Here is a 16500-nt window from a genome sequence, read left to right as displayed (position 1 = left end):
TTTTTCTAGCTCACACATGCAATCCTGCCCAGCAGCAGAGTGTCTTTTTACTGTTTGTGTCTTGTCTGCATCAGAACCGAGCAACCTTGTTATCATAACCAAAGATATAATACTATGTGGTTATGCAGACTATACACCTCACTGTACAGCCGATTCAGACCAAGATGTTTTTGTAATTTATTTCACATTTGCTTAATTTGCTTAACATTGAGATAATATGTACTGAAGGTGTGGCCTCAATTTATTTATTTTATCTTTAATTTCACTTAAAAAGGAAAATTGTTTCAGTTTTAAGTATTTAATTTAAAACCAAATACACTTTAACCTGTGGTTATTTCGCATATATTTGCCAAATAGAAAACATGCAGTACATATATGCAGTATACATTGTTATTGAGATATGATTTACCTATATAGGAATAGATTTGCTTAGCCCAAAACAATAACTTTAGGTACACAGAACTTAAAGCAAAATGTGCTTACTTTCCACTAGTGACTATTGAAAAGTATAGATACTATAAATTTTAAAGCAAAAATTCAAATTTTAAATTTGTATTCACTTATTACACTTTACATATGCACATACGTTTTGCTATTTTGCACTTAGTGCAACTTGGTTGGATGTTAAACGACATTTCGTTGCCTCAGTACTTGTACCCTGTGCAATGACAATAAAGTTGAATCTAATCTAATCTAATCTAAAAATTTAACAGTGGATCACGCGTGTTGTTTACTTTACTGGTAGTGTCTTTACAATCAAAATATATGAATGCCATCATAATAGAGATCTGCTTTCCTCGTGCTTACATAATGGGTGGGTGGAGTGGGCCGGGAATTACAGAGATGGCTCCTGTGTAGCTGCTCTTTTTTGGTGAGCGATTATTCCAGCAGCATTCCTTCCCTAGAGCTAGCCCTCCCCCCATAGTGACTATTGTACCAGCTAATCCCTTTATGTCCTAGCACACACAGGGTACCAATTAATGGTATAGTGGGTGGATAACTCTTTTCCACTCTGATGCTGTTTTTTGGCCTCTGTTCCGAAAATAGTATACCCATGATAAAAAGTAATAACTATAACTACTTTGTCTATCTGGACAAATTTTTTTCTGCGGAGATAAAGGGAGAACCCCTGTCACTATTTTGATATGTAAAAATCAGTTTATGTTACTAGTGAGGAAATAAATCAATATAACACATACAGCTTTGGGAATCTACTGAAAAAAAACCTTAACAACCCTATAAGCCCTATAAAAATGGAGATACTATGCTAAAACTACTCTACGTGAAAGCCCAGCGTGTGGACAGTACACATGGAAAGTTTCACATTGATAAAGTGAATTCCCCTACCTCTGATGATCAGTCGTGATGTGTAACTTTACATTTTGAATTTTAAATAATTTAGCCACTATGTATGGTTAATTGTAAATGGAATATGATGCAATCTGCCTCTTAGCCTGTGCATGCGTCCTAGTCCTTATTGTTCTTTCAAAGTGACATAAATGGAATTTATTGAAACTTTGTTGCAGTATTTCAGGGTATAAATATGATACAATGTTTCCCCGATGTTCGGTCTATGTTCGCGCTGCAACATTTAACGGCTGACTAAATATTGTAAACACCACTCGTTCATTGGTCCAATTTTAATGCAGCTATAAATGGACGTTTTTTTTTTTTAAGTGTGGGGTTATGGGGGTGCATGAACCCAGTTGGGATGTAGAAGGGGTGCGTTTTGGGAACCACTGTTCTAAAGCATTCTCTATTAATAAAGCATCAAACAACTGTCACTATACAAGAGTAATGTCCACAGAGCAGGGAAGTGTTGTGATCCGATCTTCTCCGTATTTTGTTGGCATTGCTGGGGCATCTGTGTCTTTTAGTCTATGTTAGCATTTATGTGGTGGCCAGTGCTCTACAAAGCGCTCATACAGCGCTTACGGATGATATTGTCAACAAACAGCCTTGTCACAAAGCCGAGAACCCATCCTCCAGTTGTCCCTCAGGAACCACGGGTAGCTCTGTCAGCGCTGTTACTGTTCTCTGCACGTCTCTGCCAGGCTGACAACGATGTGGTGGCAACAGCTCTTCATTTTGACTGTTTCTGTGAGGGAGAAGTTACTTCCACCCTCCTGAGGAAATCCATTTCACCCGCTTGTACCCGTGACCTAGTTCTTTCGGTCATGACCCATCCTTCATGACCAGAGGTGAGGGTAGGAACGAAGATTGACCGATAGATCAATAAAGTTTTATCAAATGTCCTCACATCCCATAGTCTGGGTCCTGTATTTCACATATGCAGTTGAAAAGCAGTAAGGAGGCAGCTGGACTGGCAGCTCCCTTTCCTGCTTGTCACTGCTGCGGAGGCGAAGCCAGTATCTCTGCCTGCCTGAAGGGGGCGTGTGTGAGCACACAGGCTCGTTCTGCTATTGTTTTTCTTCACGTTTCACAGACTGATGGCATAGTTAGCATGTGCTAGCTAAAACAGTCAAGTAGCGAACGTCAAGTACACATTATCAGTCCTTGAAAACTGAAAACATACAGTCTGAATAAGACGACCAAAAGACGACTTTCACTCCGAACAATAATGTCTATTGAGACAAAGAGACGGTTGGAACTAAAAGAAGATATAGAGGACTTTACACCAACGTCATAGAGATGTTTTTTCAGAAGGATAGGCGAATGGACTTAATTATTATTATAATTTACAAGTAAAAGTAAGAGCATGCATACACTACTGTACACAACAAAAATAAAAGACCAGCCCTATTTTTAATATATAAAAGAACATATAAGCAATAATGTAGAAGATGCTGTATTTTAGTCCTCTTTGAAACACCTCAGCATATTTCAACAATACCACAATAAAACTGCTAATCTCAAAGCATTTCATCTCCAAACTATATAACCCCCCCTTTTTTTTATCACACACTGCCTTTGAAGTTGGCTGCATAAATCTGTTTACGAACAATCCTTGCTGACAAACACAGACATCACTGACTAATATCAGGACCAAATGAGATTCAGCAGTGGAACTTCATCAGAAGAATCATAACACACAGTTCCGTGCCTACTCACTGCCCTAAGCATGATGGGAGTCTGAAAAGAGGAACTCATGAAGCAGCTCTTTTGCATGTGTGGGTCAGCCACGAGGATGAGGTATAGCACAGTCCAGTGCAGAGTCTCGAGTGTGGGTGTCTGGCCTCATGCATGTGGGAGGAATAACTTAAGCTGACCGTACTGAGATCTGCATCAGCTCTTGACAATGACAATCATGAAGCTCGTATTACATAACTAAGAATGTTCATATGGCACAACACTTATCAGTAAGCATGCTGCAGAGCTTGCTCAAAGATAATACAGATCATTTAGAAAATAAATGCCTTTGGACAGAGCTATGGACAACCACTGATAATAACTATAATATAACTGATAAACCACCATAACTGTAATGTGAGCTGTTCTTTAATTGTTCCTGAAAAAAGAAGACTGTGGAGCAGAAGATGAAGACAGGCGTAAACAAACCGTAAACCCAGTATTTTGGCTCCCTCTACTGGAGGTCCATCTCCATGTGTATATTCCACATATCACATTCACTCATTAGTACACCTCCACGTCATAACAAACTCAGGTGAGGATGTCGCATATAGAAGCTGAGTAGAATAAGTACACCTGACAGAGATACTGTCTTACTCTTGCACGGTGACAACAAATGTATGTTGTTGTGTGTATGAAATCTATTGCACATTTTCAAGAAAATGTCTTGTGACTTGATATACAAGTTTGATGCATTGATTTCCAGTCAGTCAAATTAACACAATAACCAGTTTTTGTTACAGATATTGTTCTGGTATGTTAATACAACAGTCTTATCTAACATTTGGCACATGAAAATGACAAATGAGTGACTATTGTTATATAAACAGGATGACATCTGAAACGTCCGCGGCGACCCCCCTCCCCCCGTAGCGTCCGCGGTACCCCACCCCCATTTATTAACTTTTATTTACAACACCTAAATATAATTGAACAACAAAACACCGGTAAAAGAACGGTGAAACACTAGTAGGACGCTTTTAAGACACTCATAAAACATCGCCATCTCTCCGTGACTTTCTGCTGCGGCTCTCCTGCTGCGCTCAATTCCCCCCCTCATCACAGGCTCTCAGTCCCGCCACTGATTTATTGATTGCCATAATATCTAGAAAGCGTCCATTCTCAGCTTTCAGAATACGATTGTGCAAATAGTTAAGGAGTCACTTTCCGTCGCCGGTGAAAAGCTTCGGATTAAGAGTCTGTCTGTCCAATCAGAAGGGTCCATTCTCTGCTCTCTGCTATAAGGTCTTCCCCTTTCTGTAAAAGTTAATGACGTTGTGTTTTCCTATTTGCCGTTGTGTTTTGCACTTCAGGGCCACCGTAATTCAGGGACACTGAGTAGTTAAAGAAATATTTAATTAAATGCTAACATAAAAATGTCATTGAAGAAACATGTGAAAATATTAGACATGCGTGTTCAAGAGAAAGAAAATGAAGTGGTGTGTTAAAATGAATGTCTTGTGTTGATGAGAGAACATACAATATTACATTACATTACAGGTCATTTAGCAGACGCTTTTATCCAATGCGACTTACATTACACTTTAAACCCATGGCTTTTTCACATTTTGCCCGGGGAGCAATTAGGGGTTGGGTGTCCAGCCTGGAATCAAACCACCAACCTTGTGCTTCCCAGCACACCTTCTCTAACCCCTGCGCCACGACGATCCCGAAAAGAAAAAGACTAAAGGATTTGAACCCAGACCTCAACAGCTCCAACAGATTATGTATGAAATGTAAAACTCAAAGAGTCCTGTAATCCGTGAAATACACATGAAACCCTTAAAAACTACCAATGACAAGTGTAACCTATGGCTTGGACTGCAACAGTACGAGTTAAACAACCACATTATGCAAATTAATCAGCCACGTTAGTGATAATGTCACGGTGTGGTTCACTTCCTGTCTTATTTTGTCGTTTTCTGCCACTCGTGTCCCCGGGTAACTTCACTTCCTGCCTTGTCTCGTCATCCCCTGTGTTCGTCTAATAGTTTCCACCTGTGTTCCAATCACCTGCACCTCCCTTGTGTATTTAAGCCGTGTGTCTCCTGTGTCACTTGTCGCGTCATTGTCTTTAGCCACGCATGTCCTGTCTTTGTCTTGGATACCCATAGTTCATGCCTGTGTGTTTTTGCCCCCTTGGATTTTTGACCATTGACTATTAAAGTCCTTTGTGTTCCTGTTGAACTCTGCGTCTGAGTCCTGCCTTCCACCAGCACCCCTGACAGAATGACGCGACCAAGAAAGGACTCAGCAGAGTTTTTTCCCTTGGACGAGTTCAGGGGAACCCGTCTAGCAATGGGCGGTCCACGGAGTCTCCAGCGGGCTGCCCGTAGTGGGGGAACGGTCCTCCCGGGGGTTCCAGCTGGGTACTTGTACTACTCCGTCTCCCCATCTGGAGCCCTCAGTAGGCATCTGGGTCACCATCCGCCGCCCCCCACATGGTCCCCAGAGGAGGAGACCATTTCGTGGTCGTCTGGCGGCGATTCGCACTGGGAGCGGGTAATGGACCTTGCGGTCCGACTACAGGCCACCTATGCTCCCCACGCTCGGCCGCAGCGCACTATGTCCAGCGCTGGGCCGCAGCGACGTCCCGACCCCGCTCGGTCGCAGCGCGAGATGTCCAGCGCTGGGCCGCAGCGACGTCCCGACCCCGCTCGGTCGCAGCGCAAGATGTCCCGCGCTGGGCCGCAGCAGATTCCCGTCCCGGCCTCCCGACCCAAGCCCCCGACCCCCGAGCCAGTGCCACGATCCATGTCCCCGACCCCCGAGCCAGTGCCACGATCCATGTCCCCGACCCCCGAGCCAGCGCCACGATCCATGCCCCCGGTACCAGCACCACGTTCCATGCCCCCGACCCGACCAGTTCCGGCGCCACGTTCCATGCCCCCGACCCGACCAGTTCCGGCGCCACGCTCCATGCCCCCGACCCGACCAGTTCCGGCGCCACGCTCCATGCCCCCGACCCGACCAGTTCCGGCGCCACGCTCCATGCCCCCGACCCGACCAGTTCCGGCGCCACGCTCCATGCCCCCGACCCGACCAGTTCCGGCGCCACGCTCCATGCCCCCGACTCGGCCAGTCCCCGCTCCGAGACTCTCAGCCATGACCCCGACGCCCCCAGTCCCCGCTCCGAGACTCAGGCTCCCTCCCTCCCATCCCATGGTCCTCTCCCACCCTCCCGTTGGTGATTTGAGGGCCGTCTGGGATCCGGCCCTTGAGGGGGGGGCTATGGGGTGGGTTATGGGGGGGGCTGAGCCGCCGCCGACTGCGGAGGTGTTCCGTGTCCCCGAGCTGGAGCCGACTACGGAGGTGTTCCGTGTCCCCGAGCTGGAGCCGACTACGGAGGTGTTCCGTGTCCCCGAGCTGGAGCCGACTACGGAGGTGTTCCCTGTCCCCGAGCTGGAGCCGACTACGGAGGTGTTCCCTGTCCCCGAGCTGGAGCCGACTACGGAGGTGTTCCCTGTCCCCGAGCTGGAGCCGACTACGGAGGTGTTCCCTGTCCCCGAGCTGGAGCCGACTACGGAGGTGTTCCCTGTCCCCGAGCTGGAGCCGACTACGGAGGTGTTCCGTGTCCCCGAGCTGCCGACGGCGACAACCGCGGAGGTGTTCCGTGTCCCCGAGCTGCCGACGGCGACAACCGCGGAGGTGTTCCGTGTCCCCGAGCTGCCGGCGCCGACAACCGCGGAGGTGTTCCGTGTCCCCGAGCTGCCGCCGCCGACCCCGGAGGTTTCCCGTGTCCCCGAGCCTGCCATTCTAGAGACGTTCCGTGCCCTGCAGTCGCCGCTCCGGAGCCGGCTTGGTGACCACCCGCCGGGCCGACCCCCAGAGGCTCCCCGCTCGTCTGGCCACCCGCCGGGCCGCCCGCCAGAGTTTCCCGGGTGGTCCGACCAACGTCTCTGGTTTCCCTCCCCCCCACCCCTTGTTTTGCTCTAGTGTGAGCCGCCTGGAAGTCGGTCCTTGAGGGGGGGGTACTGTCACGGTGTGGTTCACTTCCTGTCTTATTTTGTCGTTTTCTGCCACTCGTGTCCCCGGGTAACTTCACTTCCTGCCTTGTCTCGTCATCCCCTGTGTTCGTCTAATAGTTTCCACCTGTGTTCCAATCACCTGCACCTCCCTTGTGTATTTAAGCCGTGTGTCTCCTGTGTCACTTGTCGCGTCATTGTCTTTAGCCACGCATGTCCTGTCTTTGTCTTGGATACCCATAGTTCATGCCTGTGTGTTTTTGCCCCCTTGGATTTTTGACCATTGACTATTAAAGTCCTTTGTGTTCCTGTTGAACTCTGCGTCTGAGTCCTGCCTTCCACCAGCACCCCTGACAGAATGACGCGACCAAGAAAGGACTCAGCAGAGTTTTTTCCCTTGGACGAGTTCAGGGGAACCCGTCTAGCAATGGGCGGTCCACGGAGTCTCCAGCGGGCTGCCCGTAGTGGGGGAACGGTCCTCCCGGGGGTTCCAGCTGGGTACTTGTACTACTCCGTCTCCCCATCTGGAGCCCTCAGTAGGCATCTGGGTCACCATCCGCCGCCCCCCACATGGTCCCCAGAGGAGGAGACCATTTCGTGGTCGTCTGGCGGCGATTCGCACTGGGAGCGGGTAATGGACCTTGCGGTCCGACTACAGGCCACCTATGCTCCCCACGCTCGGCCGCAGCGCACTATGTCCAGCGCTGGGCCGCAGCGACGTCCCGACCCCGCTCGGTCGCAGCGCGAGATGTCCAGCGCTGGGCCGCAGCGACGTCCCGACCCCGCTCGGTCGCAGCGCAAGATGTCCCGCGCTGGGCCGCAGCAGATTCCCGTCCCGGCCTCCCGACCCAAGCCCCCGACCCCCGAGCCAGTGCCACGATCCATGTCCCCGACCCCCGAGCCAGTGCCACGATCCATGTCCCCGACCCCCGAGCCAGCGCCACGATCCATGCCCCCGGTACCAGCACCACGTTCCATGCCCCCGACCCGACCAGTTCCGGCGCCACGTTCCATGCCCCCGACCCGACCAGTTCCGGCGCCACGCTCCATGCCCCCGACCCGACCAGTTCCGGCGCCACGCTCCATGCCCCCGACCCGACCAGTTCCGGCGCCACGCTCCATGCCCCCGACCCGACCAGTTCCGGCGCCACGCTCCATGCCCCCGACCCGACCAGTTCCGGCGCCACGCTCCATGCCCCCGACTCGGCCAGTCCCCGCTCCGAGACTCTCAGCCATGACCCCGACGCCCCCAGTCCCCGCTCCGAGACTCAGGCTCCCTCCCTCCCATCCCATGGTCCTCTCCCACCCTCCCGTTGGTGATTTGAGGGCCGTCTGGGATCCGGCCCTTGAGGGGGGGGCTATGGGGTGGGTTATGGGGGGGGCTGAGCCGCCGCCGACTGCGGAGGTGTTCCGTGTCCCCGAGCTGGAGCCGACTACGGAGGTGTTCCGTGTCCCCGAGCTGGAGCCGACTACGGAGGTGTTCCGTGTCCCCGAGCTGGAGCCGACTACGGAGGTGTTCCCTGTCCCCGAGCTGGAGCCGACTACGGAGGTGTTCCCTGTCCCCGAGCTGGAGCCGACTACGGAGGTGTTCCCTGTCCCCGAGCTGGAGCCGACTACGGAGGTGTTCCCTGTCCCCGAGCTGGAGCCGACTACGGAGGTGTTCCCTGTCCCCGAGCTGGAGCCGACTACGGAGGTGTTCCGTGTCCCCGAGCTGCCGACGGCGACAACCGCGGAGGTGTTCCGTGTCCCCGAGCTGCCGACGGCGACAACCGCGGAGGTGTTCCGTGTCCCCGAGCTGCCGGCGCCGACAACCGCGGAGGTGTTCCGTGTCCCCGAGCTGCCGCCGCCGACCCCGGAGGTTTCCCGTGTCCCCGAGCCTGCCATTCTAGAGACGTTCCGTGCCCTGCAGTCGCCGCTCCGGAGCCGGCTTGGTGACCACCCGCCGGGCCGACCCCCAGAGGCTCCCCGCTCGTCTGGCCACCCGCCGGGCCGCCCGCCAGAGTTTCCCGGGTGGTCCGACCAACGTCTCTGGTTTCCCTCCCCCCCACCCCTTGTTTTGCTCTAGTGTGAGCCGCCTGGAAGTCGGTCCTTGAGGGGGGGGTACTGTCACGGTGTGGTTCACTTCCTGTCTTATTTTGTCGTTTTCTGCCACTCGTGTCCCCGGGTAACTTCACTTCCTGCCTTGTCTCGTCATCCCCTGTGTTCGTCTAATAGTTTCCACCTGTGTTCCAATCACCTGCACCTCCCTTGTGTATTTAAGCCGTGTGTCTCCTGTGTCACTTGTCGCGTCATTGTCTTTAGCCACGCATGTCCTGTCTTTGTCTTGGATACCCATAGTTCATGCCTGTGTGTTTTTGCCCCCTTGGATTTTTGACCATTGACTATTAAAGTCCTTTGTGTTCCTGTTGAACTCTGCGTCTGAGTCCTGCCTTCCACCAGCACCCCTGACAGATAAAACAGCAGTGATTTAGAACGTCTCTTTAAGATATTCATGAGGTTAACCGTTCACCTTATTAAAGTCAGGGAATATTTAACTAAATGTAAAGCCACTATGTTGCCCAACATGGATCGAAGCACTCATGGAAATGGAGTTTTAGCACGAGAAGCCGAGGCGGCTACCAAACAGTAACCCTGCAGCACTTTTGGGTGGAGGCATACTGGCACCTTTGCACACAGTCCAAGTCTGTGCTGGGACTTAAAACAGCAACCATTGGATTTCCTCACATTTTTTCTATATAGTTAATACGAGTTTGTATGATTGTTACAAACATATATATTTAGTTTTGACCAAAAAAAGTCATATGATGCTTTTCAGGTTTTGTGTTGACATTTGGAAAGTCCTTTTGTACCACATGACCTGATTTTTGTGTGTCACAGTGTATAGAACAGCGCCGCGTAGCGTCTGACCATGCTGGTGCAGTTTCATACACATTTTGACACACACGGTTAAAATTTCGCGGGCTGCCATGTGATTGGCTGGTTTCACTTCCGGGGGAGGGACAGAGAGAGTGACGTTGGAGGGGCGGGGTCAGTGATGTTGGAATCACTTACCGACGCAAAGTACAAGGTCTATCAGCCCTTTAAAGATGAAAACAGTCTTGAATACCTAGCTCTGAGATGAGACCGTGCGAGGTGAGTTATGATGGAATACGTTATGATTTTTACGTACGAACTTTAAGTACAAGGTTCATCAGTTCTTTAAAGATGAAGACAGCCATGAGTAGCTAGCTCCGTGCGTAGCCTGCTCCGAGTAGCTCCGTATAAAACGGTACGTATAAAACGGAGCTCACCCACAGTCGCCCCACCAGGGCCCCACCAGGGCGACTGTGGGTGAGTGGGGAGCACGGTCGTCCTCCAATCAGAGGGTTGTCGGTTCGATCCCAGGCCCGGCTAACCCGCATGTCGATGTGTCCTTGGGCAAGACACTTAACCCAACATTGCTCCTGTAGCTGCGACTACAGTGTGTGAATGTTAGTTAATGATGGCAAGTGTCACTGTGTATGGTTCTCCTGCCATCAGTGTATGAATGGGTGTGAATGTCATGTAGTGTTAAAGCGCTTTGAGTGGTCGGAAGACTAGAAAAGCGCTATACAAGTACAGTCCATTTACCATTTACAGTTGTGAGGTGAGATATGATGATATGCTTTGTGATGTTTAATGAACGTGCTAAACGTAGCGAACATGCTAGGGACTTACTTAACTTATACAGTTAATCTTAGTCTAAAGATATTATTAAATTGTGAAGCAGTGTCAAATAAAAATTTGATTGCCGCTGTTAGGGATTTTCTTATTTTATCTCCGTTTATTACTGGTTTAAATGGCTATAGAATGTTTTCTGATTGTGCATGTTCTATAAATAAATATAATAATCCTGATAGCCTTCTTTGATCATTTCAGTAAGAAAATATGCATCGGTGGGGACTCTTAATTCTACATTGATACTGGAGGGGACAAAGTGGGACTTGACATCAAATATGTCAACAACGTCAAAGGTAAACTGAATGTTTGGATTTTGTAATCCTAATTAAAGTCTGTATAAGCTTGACAAATGTTTTTTTCTGTCTGTGTATGAAATAGGTCGCGGCATCTTCACCTCGGCTCTGTTAGAATATAGAGGTGAACTAATAAACCATAAAGAATGTCAAAGGAGATAGACTTTTTCTCCTTTTCTATCCGCTACAGAGGATCCCTGCGAATAAGCTGATTGGGTCGGCTGCGAGTGACGAGGCCAACCAGATTGAGACCTCTGTGGATGGCCCGAGTCAAACATGTCCACAACATGGTCCCCTCAAAAGGGTTGAAAAGGTAAATTAAGTCTAAACTTAATTACTTATGAAAAAGCATTCAATCACGTTTCATTGGTGTGTGTGTGCGCGCACAGTTGCCTCATATGGTGTATAGGGACAGTGGTGTATAAGGACATTAGATTAAAATCAGAATTGACATTCTCTATCTAAATCTGCGAGGTGCGTGTGTGTAGTCGCCTCTCATGGTGTATGGGGACAGTGTTATATGAGGACATTAGACATTCTCTAAATCTACTGTGTGTGTGTGTGTGTTTAGTCGCCTCTCATGGTGTATGGGGACAGTGTTATATGAGGACATTAAACATTCTAGCAAGGTAGTCAAAATGTTACTTTGTGAAAATGAAGTTCTCCTCAAGGAAATTATTTTACAAATTGATTTTTCAATCTTCCCGAAATATTAAGGAAAGTCTTTTGATGATAAATTAAATTTGAAAATAAAGTGAAATTTTTTTTTAGCAGGATGCGTGTCGTCCAGTAGATGAGAGCTACCCTCTTTCTGAAGGTAAGCCAAGTTTGATGGTAGAGCATCTTTAGTACTTAAATTGGACACAAAAAGGCATTGCTATAAGGTATAGAAGAAAGAAGGCAAAACAATAATTATTTTTGTGTGATCGTTTTTGTGTACTTTGTGTATCTTTCAGGAAAAGATGCGGGGTCCAGAAGAGGGACAAAGAGAGCGTGGTCTAAAGTTGAGGTTTAAGTGGCAATTCGGCACTTCAAAGACCATATTTGTAAAGGTCACCTGGCCACCAAGAAAGAATGCAGTCACTGCAAGTTGGTGGAAGGACCAGTCTTGGAACAAATGTCAAATGTCAACAAATGTCAGAGACTTTGTTCGGAATTGGAACAGCTGAAAAAAGACTGTAAACAAACATACACTTTTGTTATTTGTACTACATCCTTTTTTCCACGGCATGGGCAGTCTTCTAATCTGTTGACATTCAAAGGTATACAAGCACATGTCATTCACCTCATCATAATGTAATAATACTCTAATAGTGGATGTCCGCCCACCATCTGAAGATCAACCCCGACAAGACTGAACTACTTCTCTTTCCGGGAAAAGATTCTCCGACCCAGGACCTGACGGTCAACTTTGGAAACTCCGTGCTAACGCCCACTTTGACCGCTAGGAACCTCGGCGTCACACTCGACAGCCAACTCTCCCTGACTCCCAACATCACTGCGACAACACGATCCTGTAGATACACGCTCTACAACAGGGGTCTCAAACTCAAATCAGCTGCGGGCCAGATGCAGCCCACTTCAACCGAACGCGGGCCAGACTAGCGTCCGAACGGCATGGTCGACAATAACACAACTTAACACTCACTTTCAAAAGCAGTCATTGAACCCCACCCTGGGGGATCGGTCCGAATGAGACTACAACACTAGTCAAACGTGAAGTTACGTGAATCGAAGCTGCGTAGTAATGGACGGAGACGCTCGTCGGTGACAGTCAGATGCTTCATGTGTTGTTAGTGTGAGTCGTAAAGGAAAACTTTATTAAACGAGCGATGCTAACGGTTAGTCACATGATCACCTGCGCGAAAGAGGGCAGGAAACTGAATTTAACCCTCCTGCTCTCTGCACCTCGGCCAACACACACAACCCGCCCCCCATGTCAGTCACATGCATGCCACGTTCACTGGACAAGCACACAGTAGGAAACCAGAACATCATAACATGTCCCACACAGCAGCTGACAGTGGGGTTACAGTATAAAACTTGCGGGCCGCACTAACATTACACTTTCATATTAAGGATGGGGCCACAAAATATCGTCCCGAGGGCCGCAATTGGCCCGCGGGCCGCGAGTTTGAGACCTGCTCTACAACATCAGGAGAATACGTCCTCTTCTCACTCAGAAGGCAGCGCAGGTACTGATTCATCTGCAAAATTGCTCGTCCCTCCCTCACTGAGAGCAAAACACTCAACTAGATCACGACTCTTTGCTGTCCTTGCGCTAAACAGGTGGAACGAGCTCTCTGAAGACACCAGGACCCCAGACAGCCTTCACATCTTCCGCCGCAAACTAAAGACACACCTCTTCAGACTCTACCTTGACTAAAGAGTAACAAATTGTAGCACCTAAATTGTACTTGTAACGTCACTCATCTATAGCAAATTGTAACTTGGCTTATTTGAGGCTTATTTGATTTCTTGTTCTTCTACGTTTGTATCCTTATGGTTGAATGACATGTAATGTCATACTGTCAAGAGATGTCATAAATTCTTAATGGCTGACATCTTCAAGTTTGCATGTTTTCCCCTTTATTGTCTTGAGGTAAATTTCCATGGTGCGATGAAAAAAATGTTGTTCCTTATGTATGGCCTGCCCATTGCTCTGTCGTTCTCTTCGGTTGTTTGTTAAACAGGACTTGTTTTACAAAAGCACTATAGTCTGGTTCCTCAGTTTGTATGATAAACGGACTATAGTATATACAATTGTTTACAAAAGCAGTGCACTATAGTCCGTTTGTATGTATGAAACAATTGTTTACAAAATCACACTTGTCTGGTTCCTTGTGTCCTGAGTGGGACAGTAGTAAAAAATCGCCCCAGCTCATTGTGTTTTTCATGTTAAATGAAAGCCAGAGATTTAAACCAGGTTGTAGGGGCACTCGCTGATTCCCTCTGCATAGATGGATCTTTAGATAGTATAGATCGATTTCTACACATACTGTCACTTTGGAGGGGCCTAAATTGGCCATCCGTTAACATTATTTTTAATATTAAATTGATGGTTCCAGTAATGCTGTGTCCTGTCTGTGTGTATTTGTTAATGAGGAGGGCGGGATCATTGTCCCTTTAAAGACCCTTTGGTCCTCATATAACTGTCATATCTTTGGTCATATTTTTGTCAAAATAGAAATGTCTACCTATACCACAGTATAATTAGGTTGCTGTGTATGAGGTTGTGTAGGTTGTATCTGGAATCTAAAGTGAGCTGATTTTTTTCTGATTTTTTTAAGTGTTTTAACCTAACATACTATGGAAGTAAATCTGTGTCATCGGATTTAGAAAGAAAAAGGTGATTGAATTTCTAGCACTGAATATTTATGCCGGATTTTGAAAGAAAAAGGTGATTGAATTTCTAGCACTGAATATTTATGCATTGAAATCATGTATCTGAATGTTTTTCAACGTTAAAATATTCAACTGCAAAAAATTCAACCACAAATAATTCAACCGCAAAAAATTCAATGCAAAAATTCAATGCAAAAAAATTCAATGCAAAAAAATTTGAACCGCAACATCCGGGAACCCAAGGAAGAGCAATCGATTCTAGATTCAAGATCGGGAGCGTGCGTCAAGCAAAAGGAGCGAGCGCCCCAATACAACTTCGGCTTGTCGACTATGATGACCGGATTTCAGCCATGTCCATTAATAATGGGGCTTCGTTGAGTGTTTTAACTTAAACTTCATGCCATCAGTGTGGTTTGTGTCTGTAAGATTCAGTAATAGACTGCTGATGCTGGGATGCTTCGACGAGCTATTAGGAGTGATTGGCGGAGTTTTGAAACCAGGAACGCGCTTGTAGAGCGCATAGGAGCCGCTGCAGCATAGTGGGGGGGGGGGGGGGGGGGCAGCGGCTTTAGTGGAGCGTGTGCAGACGCATAACCCCGACAGTACGTGCAGGTTATGCTGTTTACATGCACGATCATTGCATGTCCAACAGTGATGGGGTTTGATAAAGTCAAACTAGTATCACAACTTCTACTCAACTGTCTTTACTTTTAAGAACTTTATTAAAATTCAGTGACAGATCACAATCTCTGCTTCACAACTGTAAGGTCGTATGGGACATTAAACCTTTGTCACACTATAATGTGTATATGTCTGATATGTTCGTGTTTTTGGTGGGTTTTTTATGATACTATATAATATATGACATACTGAGAGCTTGAAAAAACAACCACAACCGAACATCATCTCGTTTAACTTCCGCTTATTTCACGTCCAATGTACAAATGTCAGCTGTCTATTACTGAATCTTACAGACACAAACCACACTGATGGCATATAATACAGTTAAAACACACCAAAGCCCTGTTTGATAAAAACAGATAATCAGAAACCTTTGATGGGCATATAGGCAGACAACCGTTTTGAGATCAGATGAGTGCATGTAATTTCCAGCATGTTAAAGGTAGACTGATGCAGACACGAGCTCTACTACAAGTTGCTTGGATAGAGTATAGTCATTGCTACTGGCTTTCAGAATTTTACAAAATGTTCAACAGTAATATGTCATCATTGAGATTAAGTCTTTTAAACAGCAATGTACAACCCACCTACAAAAAAACACAGGTATACACATCACAAAATAAACAAATGCGCGGCAGCCACTGGATCATGGCCACGATTGTTGTACTAATTTCCCAAATTCTGCTGAAGTAGACAAAGTTGCACATAGAACAGTTATATTTAACATCTCCTTCACACAGCACAGCTTTGAGAACATACATTCAACCTAGTGTTTACTGCCAAAATATACACTGCCAATGTGCTGTAAATAAATAGAAAAGGGAATTCCTGATATAATGTTTGAAAATCAAATATCATTAACCGGTAGAACCTGGTGAAACAGTACAGCCACTCTACAGTAGAAAGAAGACATAAGAAACACGTTGTTGTCTAGTCAAGTCTGACTTCTACTTGTTCTTCAAAGTTTTAGATTACACCATTTCCATCAATATGAGTTTAGAAATGTCAGTAATTACAGTGATTCCGCTACCATTATTAGTATTATTAGTATTAGTATTCCTAGGCCAGTGTGGAGATACAATCTCTCCACCTAGTCCTGGGTCTCGTCTTAGGCGTCTTCCGAGCCTGGAAAACCTCCTTAGGAAGGCGGTCAGGGGGTATTCTTACCAGATGCCCAAACCACCTCAACTGGTAAAACAACCAGAGAAAGATACCTCTCCCACAGATTCTGTAACCCCACGGGAAACATTAAATTATATTGTAATACATTTTGATCTCCTCATTGCATAACTCTGTAGGAATCTTTCACACAACCTGTTCCAACTCATTCCTTCTAGTAGTCAGTAACATCTTCAACCCCCAGGCAGTCTCTCTGGTGAACAGACATATACACTTACTATCACCTCCATCTTCACTTTCACCTCAAT

The 16500-nt window shown here is 47.2% G+C and overlaps 1 protein-coding gene and 1 long non-coding RNA gene across 21 annotated transcripts in view; one reads left to right on the top strand and one right to left on the bottom strand.

Annotated features, from left to right (window-relative positions):
* The window catches only part of dlg2 (discs, large homolog 2 (Drosophila)), a 222399-nt gene that overhangs the window by 182327 nt on the left and 23572 nt on the right, over positions 1-16500 (bottom strand). The gene's annotated exons all lie outside the window — the stretch shown is intronic.
* On the top strand, positions 10957-12154 carry LOC144410414 (uncharacterized). Its single transcript, XR_013468463.1, has 4 exons — positions 10957-11047; positions 11238-11360; positions 11819-11864; positions 12004-12154. It is a non-coding gene; the product is annotated as an uncharacterized LOC144410414 (long non-coding RNA).

Source organism: Gasterosteus aculeatus, chromosome 7 (assembly GCF_964276395.1).
Source record: "Gasterosteus aculeatus chromosome 7, fGasAcu3.hap1.1, whole genome shotgun sequence".
Lineage (NCBI taxonomy): Eukaryota > Metazoa > Chordata > Actinopteri > Perciformes > Gasterosteidae > Gasterosteus > Gasterosteus aculeatus.
Note: the sequence above shows the minus strand (reverse complement) of the source record. Positions and strands in the feature narration are given on the sequence as shown.